The sequence below is a fragment of the Neoarius graeffei genome, chromosome 14 (assembly GCF_027579695.1).
Source record: "Neoarius graeffei isolate fNeoGra1 chromosome 14, fNeoGra1.pri, whole genome shotgun sequence".
Lineage (NCBI taxonomy): Eukaryota > Metazoa > Chordata > Actinopteri > Siluriformes > Ariidae > Neoarius > Neoarius graeffei.
In genome coordinates, this window is record NC_083582.1 from 6,586,677 (window position 1) to 6,596,148 (window position 9,472).

Below are 9,472 nucleotides of genomic sequence, written 5' to 3' on the forward strand. Positions count from 1 at the left end.
TAAGAATAGTTTAAGCTTGTTTAATGGTTTGATCTGGCCCAAGCAATGAGGACAAAATATACCCTCACCATGCAGCCTATGGAACTGAGATACATTAACAATCTGGCATCCGTTACACCTACACACACACACAAAAAAAAAAATTACGGGAAAAAAAAATCAGTATACACCACCATGTTTTAGGCAAAGTTACCCAAGGCAAACATAAGTTGAAACTTTCCACTCTACTTATCAACTAACGGCCTGCTGGAAGCCTCAGGTCACGAAGACCATTTTTCATGGACCATTCAGACTCATCTGATGATGAATGCAATGAGGACATATACACTACGTTCACACTGCAAGGCTTAATGCTCAATTCCGATTTTTTTGTGAAATCCGATTTTTTTGTGAGGTCGTTCACATTAACAAATATATGCGACTTGTATGTGATCCTCAGTATGAACGAAAAGCGACCTAAAAGTGTTCCGCATGCGCATTGCAGGATACGACGACGTCACACGCAGTGAGCATGGCCAGTGTTTACGGAAGTAACCTAAAGTTTCCTGTGTATGACAGTAGCCAGCATGGAGTACCTGGCGATGACGCAGTTGTTGTTGTGACGGAGCCAGAACATGCACAATAGCCTGATATTAAGGAGGAGGTTGAGAAGGAAGAGGGCAAGGGTTTTGGCTCAGGCGTTCTGCGGGGTAGTGACTGCAACCTCCGTTCAAAGGAACGTGTGGGTGCGGAGTCGCATTGATGTCATGCGCCATGTTGTTGTAACTTTTTTTGAGAGACCCGCCGCCTACTTCAGCGCAGAATAGTGACGTTTGTGGCTTGTTGATGACGTGTAAGTCGGATGAATGCGACCTGGCGGTTCAGACTGAAGTCGCATATGAAAAGATCGGATAGGAATTGGAATTAGGACCACATATCCAAACGGCCTGGGTCGGATTTGAAAAAATCGGATCTGTGTCGTTCATATTGTCAATAAAAGATCGGATACAGGTCACATATGGGCGAAAAATTCGGATTTGAGTCACTTCAGCCTGCAGTGTGAATGTAGTGTTAGTGTCTCTCTCTACACATGTTCACACACACACACACACACACACACACACACACACACTATTAATAGACAATACATAATATGCATAATAATACTTGATAATACACATCTCATCTCATCTCATTATCTCTAGCCGCTTTATCCTGTTCTACAGGGTCGCAGGCAAGCTGGAGCCTATCCCAGCTGACTACGGGTGAAAGGCGGGGTTCACCCTGGACAAGTCGCCAGGTCATCACAGGGCTGACACATAGACACAGACAACCATTCACACTCACATTCACACCTACGCTCAATTTAGAGTCACCAGTTAACCTAACCTGCATGTCTTTGGACTGTGGGGGAAACCGGAGCACCCGGAGGAAACCCACGCGGACACGGGGAGAACATGCAAACTCCACACAGAAAGGCCCTCGCCGGCCACGGGGCTCGAACCCAGGACCTTCTTGCTGTGAGGCGACAGCGCTAACCACTACACCACCGTGCCACCCTGATAATACACATAATACTTGCATATCAAAACATCAAACGTTTTTCAGTGAAAAACGTTTTGAACTGGACTTTTAATATTAGAATCAGTTCAGTTGTACTGACTGTTATTTTTCATATTATACGATATTTCATATTGTAAGGGGCTTGAATTTGAGTTCAATAAACAGAATACTCTGTTTATATTTTTGTCTGAATTGGTTGCATGTTTTCATACAGGGAGCGACCTTAACAGCACTGAATACCTGAGTGCGACTGTAGAGATACATTATACGCTGCCGTTCATAATTAAATCTAGATCTTCCGAACTTTAACGTATCATGGTGAAGAAAAAAACTGCGATTTCCTGGCAACAAAATTGTGGCTAGTGAAAAGGCTGAATGGCTAGTGACTCGGGAAAACCACTAGCCACAGTGGCCGGTGAGCAAAAAAGTTCATGTAAAGCCCTGTTGTGTGCACAACTGTACGTGTGTTTGCATGTATATAGATGTTAGCATGTGGGAGGGGTGTGTGTGTGTGTGTGTGTGTGTGTGTGTGTGTGTGTGTCTCCACTGTACTGACTGGTTAAACAAGTCTACAATGAGGCCATGTCTTCTCCACACATTGTTACACAAACACTGCTATCATAAACACCTGCATGCGTACACACACACGCACGCACAGGGAGGATGTTGGAGTTAAAACAAATCTGCCTAAAATTCCTGAAATAAATACAGTTTGGTTACGAGTTAAAACTGATAAAGGAATAAAAGTAATGCTTTTATTTATTTATACAGACAAACAATACATATGGAAAGAGAAGGAAGATACAGAGACAGATGGGAGAAAAAATAGACAGTGAGAAAAAAGGGACAGAAAGAAAGAATAAGTGAAAAAAATAAAAGAGAGAATAGAAGAGATAAAAGAAAGTATGGAAGAACAGAAGAAAGAAAACACTGAAGAAAAAGAGAAGAGAAAGATTAGAGTATCTCATCTCATAGAGTAAAAAGAAATGAAAAAATAAACTGAAATTAAAAAATAAAGAAAAATTTAGGAAGAAAAGTGATTGTGTGTGTGAGAGAGAGAGAGATCCTCATTAACCCTGATTATAAACGTGCTGCTGTGTGAATGGAGGCAGCAGCTCCCTCTAGTGGCTGTGAGCTGTAAACACAGGGCCCTCAGACACCCCTGTGACTGATGCCCCTTTTCCACCAAAGCAGTTCCAGGGCTGGTTCGGGGCCAGTGCTTAGTTTGGAACCGGGTTTTCTGTTTCCACTGACAAAGAACTGGCTCTGGGGCCAGAAAAACCGGTTCCAGGCTAGCACCAACTCTCTGCTGGGCCAGAGGAAAGAATCGCTTACGTCAGCGGGGGGCGGAGTTGTTAAGACCAACAACAATAACAAGACCGCGAAAGATCGCCATTTTTAAGCGACGAGAAGCCACAGCTGTACAAATGCGAAGTCATCCATTATTATTATTATTGTTGTTGTTGCTGCTGCTTCTTCCGTGTTGTTTTTGCTTCGATATTTGCGCCAAGGTTTATGCAAACGTAGCGACGTAACTGACGTATACAGCGACATAATGACATATACAACGACGTAACTGACGTATACAGTGACGTAATGACGTGGCTTCCCTTAGCACCGCGAGCTATGGAAAAGCAAACTGGTTCTCAGCTGGCTCGCAAGTACCCCTTTTCCACCAAATCAGTTCCAGGGCTGGTTCGGGGCCAGTGCTGGTACTGGTTCACAACTTGTTCAACTTGCGAGCCAGCTGAGAACCAGTTTGCTTTTCCATAGCTCGCGGTGCTAAGGGAAGCCACGTCATTATGTCGCTGTATACGTCAGTTAAGTCGCTACATTTGCATAAACCTTGGCGCGAATATCGAAGCAAAAACAAAACACGGAAGAAGCAGCAGCAGCAACAACAACAATAATAATAATGGATGACTTCGCGTTTGTACAGCTGCTGCTTCTCGTCACTTAAAAATGGCGATCTTTCGCGGTCTTGTTATTGTTGTTGGTCTTAACAACTCCGCCCCCCCGCTGACGTAAGCAGTTCTTTCCTCTGGCCCAGCAGAGAGTTGGTGCTAGCCTGGAACCGGTTTTTCTGGCCCCAGAGCCAGTTCTTTGTCAGTGGAAACAGAAAACCCGGTTCCAAACTAAGCGCTGGCCCCGAACCAGCCCTGGAACTGCTTTGGTGGAAAAGGGGCATCGTTGAACGAGTTGTGAACCAGCACCAGCACTGGCCCCGAACCAGCCCTGGAACTGATTTGGTGGAAAAGGGGTATGAGAGGTTTGGAGACTCAGACCTCCAGCACAGGCAGGAGATTGTGGAGTGATGTTTTAATAATCATGTTCTCTCACCTCTACATGCTGTAAATTCTCTATTTTTATTGTATTTATTAGCACACTATTGTTCTTCTTAAGTTTACTTATTCTGCCTTATTCCAACACGTTTTTTGGTTGGATCCACTACTCCTCCGAGGGCGTTCGAGATAGAGACACCGTTCCAACTGTGAGACGTCTGGCCCGAAGTGGTGTAGTGTGCTTGTACAAGTATACAGCTTTTGGATCAACGCGCCCGTTCTCTTGTTCTTGTCGTTTTTCTTAGAGAATGAATAGGGCTCATGAATCGAATCGTCCTACTCGGACACGCTCCATCGCAGATGCACCAAACCTCATGTGATACTTCAGGCCAACTCCCCCGACACATACATGCAATCGGTTCTGACCCGCACTCATATTTTTCCTTTCTTTTTGCTCATCCCTTTTTCCTCCATAGGCTTACATTGATTTTTGGCCCCATTGAGAATGAATGCTGTTTCAGGAGAAAAACTTTCACTCTCCATCAATTTTTTTAACCAAGTGACCAAACTTCAAGAAACTTCACTTGATGCCTCAGGCCAAGCCCCCGCACAGATCCATCCCCTCATCTGAGACCTGCACTCGTCTTTTCCTTGGTTTTCACGCATCTCTTTTTACCTCCATAGGCTTCCATTGATTTTTGGCCCCATTCAGATGAACGGAGTTTTGCTCAGTAACACTTCACCACACATCCACCAAACTTCATACGGCACCTCAGGCCAAATCACCATCGCACACATGATATCGGTTCTGACCCGCACTCGGCTTTGTCTCGCCTTTCATCCGTCCGTTTTTTTCTCCATTTTGCCGCTAATCAATGGAAGCTTGACTGAGTCGTTCCTCCCTTCCCCCATAGGTGATGATGCATTTGGCAAGGATCTGCTCATTTCAGACTTTGACAGTAAATCAACTTCAACTCAATGGCCACTTTATTAGGAATACTTTCACGCACACACGATAGCAATTAGCATATAAGCATTCACGTGTTACCATGCTAGCTGTTAGCATGTTACCCATTACGATATCATGCCTGCTGTTAGCTCGCAAGTTGTTAGTATGTTCACCATTAGCATGTTATCATGAGAGCTGTTAGGATTAGCATGGTAGCATGCAGAGTTCGCATGTTTGCTGTTAGCGAGTTCGCCTGAGCATGTTAGCATGCTAACTGTTAGCATGTCAGCATGTCACCCTCAGCGTGTTAGCATGCTAAAAGTTAACATACTATCCATTAGCATGTTAGCCTGTTAGCTGTCAGCATATTAGCTTTAAAGTGTTAGAATTTTAACAAATAGCATGTAATCATTAGCATGTTAGAATGCTAGCTGTTAGCATGCTATCTATTAGCATGTTAGCATTAACATGTTAACATGCTAGCTTTTAGCATGTTAGTATGCTAACTGTTAGCATGCTAGTTGTTAGCATGTTGGCATGCTAGCATGATAGCTGTTCTGCTACAGCTCAGCAAGCACACTTTGCATTTTCTCTGCGTAAATGGAGTCTAGTTGATTATTCTTATTGTAACACTAAGTTTCTTTTGTGGTAAAGGTTCGAGACCATGCCGTTCACCAGTTTAATATGGAATGACTCTTCATGTACGTGCACAGACACGGAAAAACTACAGATATCAGATTAACAGTACTAGTTCAATATTTTCCATCAGTTGTTCAAGAAAGTGACTCATTACATGTAAAATGTTTCAAGCATTTTTCTATTTTAACTTTGATCATTATGGCCTACAGCACAAAAAAAATTTAAAAATCTCAAATTAATAGAATATTTCCTTTTGAGTTTGAGTAAAACAGTATAAATCCTGTGTATCTCTCGGTCTAGTTCAGTACACGCAACCACAATCATGGGGAAGACTGCTGACTTGACAGTTGTCCAGAAGACGATCATGGACACCCCACACAAAGACGGTAAGCTACAGAAGGTCATTGCTGAAAAGGCTGGCTGGAAAAGGTGCACAAGCAACAGGGATGAGTGCAGCCTTGAGAGGATCATCAAGAAAAGTTGATTCAAGAACTTGGGAAAGCTTCACAAGGAGAGGACTGAGGCTGGAGTCAGTGCATCAAGAGCCACCACACATGGACATCTTCAGGAAAGGGTCTACAACTGTCACATTCCTCATATCAAGCCCCTCCTGAACCAGAGGCGACGTCAGAGGCGTCTTACCTGGGCTAAGGAGAGAAAGCACTAGAATGTAGCTGCTCAGTGGTCCAAAGTCCTCTTTTCAGTAAATTTTGCATTTCATTTGGAAATCAAGGTCTGAGAGTGGAGAGGCACAGAATCCAAGGTGCTTGAAGTCCAGTGTGAAGTTTCCGCAGTCTGTGATGATTTGGGTTGCCATGTCATTCATCTGCTGGTGTTGGTCCACTGTGGTTTATCAAGTCCAAAGTCAATGCAGCATCTACCAGGAGATTTTAGAACACTTCATGCTTCCATCTGCTGACAAGCTTAATGGAGATGCTGATTTCCTTTTCCAGCAGGACCTGCTCACAGTGCCAAAACTTCTACCAAATGGTTTGCTGACCCTGATATTACTGTGCGTGATTGGCCAGTCAACTCGCCTGACCTGAATCCCAGAGAGAATCTATAGTGTATTGTCAAGAGGAAGATGAGAAACACCCAACCCGAATCTACAGACGAGCTGAAGGTTGCGATCAAAGCAACCTGGGCTTCAGTAACACCTCAGCAGTGCCACAGGCTGATCGCCTTCATGCCACGCCCCACTGATACAGTAATTCATGGTAAAGGAGCTTCAACCAAATATTGAGTGTATAAATGAACAAACGTTTCAGAAGTTGGACATTTCCGTATTGTAAATCCTTTTTTTAAAAATTGATCTTAGGAAATATTCTAATCATTTGAGATTATGAGTGGATTTCTGATTTTCATGAGCTATAAGCCATCAACATCAAAATTAAAACAAAAAAGGCTTGAAATATTTCACTTTACATGTAACAAATATATGAAAAAATATGAAAGTTTACCTTTTATGAGTTAAATTACAAAAAAAAACCTTTTTCATGATATTTTAATTGTTTGAGACGCACTAGTATACACAACAAGTGCTTGATTACTCTGCTAAAATCCTGTTGTTGTTTATCAGAGAAAAAAATATTTATTTATTATTAGGTTTTTTTTTAAATCAGAATCAATTGCTTTTTGAAACTCGCCAATTTTTAAATTTTTTTAGTAAAAGTCAAAATTTCTAAATTCAAAGAGCTTCCTGTTTTCAGAAAAGTCCCGAGTAGCCGAGTTAACTTCCTTAATGCATAATTTGAAATTACGAGCTAAAAAACAAGCGATGGAAACGGGAATTTCAAAAAAGCTTATATGCTCGCTAAATTTGTTTGCTCAGACGATTCGACAAAGCAATATTTCGCAACATTGAAATGGAAACACATTTTTCGACATTCCATTAAACACTACCACGGCTACTGTGCAATTGTGTTTTGACGACTTTTCTTTTTTCTTTTTAAATCGCTTCTATTTTGCGCAAAACTGTAACAGAAACCCAGGTACTGACCTCAATCTCCTGACCAATCAGATCACAAGCTCGGGTGTTAAGCAAGAAAATAAACATGGAGGACAAACTGGTGTTGAAAATGAGTGGAGTATGGGGAGTTTTTTTTTAAACATAAAGTATTGAATCAAAAATATTGCAACACTTCAGTATAACTGACCGTGACAGTGCGTGTATGTCTGGGATGTTCACTGGAACGTGACGTAACGTCTGAGTTCAAGCAGCTCAGATTCATCTAGACAGCAAGATAGGCTAGTGAGTTCACGAGTGAGTTCACTAGTTAGAGACTAGGGCCCTGTACTACGAACGGAGGTCAACCTACCCAGAAGTAACCCAGGGTACCCCCGCTAAACCGGGGTTGACAAAACCTGGTTATCTTGTTTGGGGTTAAACGGTACTACGACGCCAGTTATGAAGTTGATTTGTTGAACCTGGTTTAACCTAATCAGGGTTAATGCGCGTTCACGTTAAAGGGGAGGTTATCAGCGCAAATCCCCACTGTTCACAATGGCATGGTCGCCGTACTTCACGGAGGAAGAATGCGCTGTCATAATGCAAAGCTACGAGGAGTTCAAAACAACATTAAGAGCAAAATCTAACACAGCGGCTGCCAATAAGGAGCGGCAAGCATGTTGGCAACGAATTGCCGATCGGGTAAATGCGCAAGTACATTCTCCCTTCTACATGTTCCAGAACAGAAGTATAGGATGAGAGAAAGCTTCATGATCAATCACAAGTCACAGAAAATGGTCCTTCGATGTGGCCCCAGTCATATATAGCTTGTTTAATGTCCGAAAAATCCTGAATAAAATTTGGTATGGTAAATTCATGGAGTAGCCTACTTAAGCTGATATGTGCACAGAGTCACATGAATTAGGATGACTGACTGTTCAGTCCCTTTGACTAAGTTGGTGTTGGTCCTGTGAACATTTCAGAGGCAACAGCAGTGCCAAACGCACCTGGCAACAGGTGAAAATGAAATATAAAAAGCATCATTCATAATGGTAAGTGTGTGTGCGTGCAAGCAAGCATTCATTTGCCTTTTATTTATTCAAGTTTTATCCGTTTGCCTAATAGTTCAAATTGTTTTGTATATAGTTTATAATGTTGTTGTGTGATATTAATGATAATATTGTGGGAAAACTACTTTGCACGGACGTTCATTTAATTATTCTATCGTCATTTCGTTTGTTCTATTTTTGTGTATTTTATTTATTTATCTGTTTGTCTAGTTGTATCTATTTTTCTAATAATAATATATTTTTTGCATTAATAGTTTGTTTTTTCCTATTAAAATAATCTTGTGTTCTTGTTATAACTTTCTATTTATCTGACTGTTTAGTTGTATCTATTTTTGTTACAATTTCAATATTTTTAATATAGAAAGTTTGTTTTTTTCTATTAAAATGTTCTTGTATTATATTTATTGTAGTTGTATCTATTTTGTATCTCAGACTTAAATATTTTTGTAAAACAAGTGTTTTTCTATAAAATATTCTTGCGTTCTTGATAACTATGTTCTTGAGAGGTTTTTTTTTTTTTTACAGAAAAGCCGTTCTGCATGGACATTCATTGAAGCCCTCATTGTTTTTTAATGGTTATTTATGAGCGTTTAGGGGTCACAATAATGTAAGTCTAGGTTGCTTTATATAAAAGGTATGTCCAGAAATATTGATGTCACTGTCTAAGCAGAGGGATCTGGCTTCTTTAGACGCTGTCTTCTTAAAACTGAATAAATATTTAAAAAGAGCCAAATGAGCCAGTCTTTTGAACGGCTCTTTTCAAAGAAGCGGATCACAAAGATGCGGATCCCGTCAAAGAGCCATAAATCCCATCTCTAATCTGCGCTCCGATATCGCACGGGTCATCCAGGTACGCTGGCATTGTCTCTAGAGGAAATGTCGGTGGAGAGGTGGTGTTTAAAAAGGGTGTGGTTAATCGGAAACCTCGGGTTAACCAAGAACATAACCTGAGACGAGCAGGTTTGAGATGCAGCGTAAGTTGCCATGGCAGCATACCTCGGTTTGAACATAGCCAACTTTCATAGTATGGGTTAATCGGGAA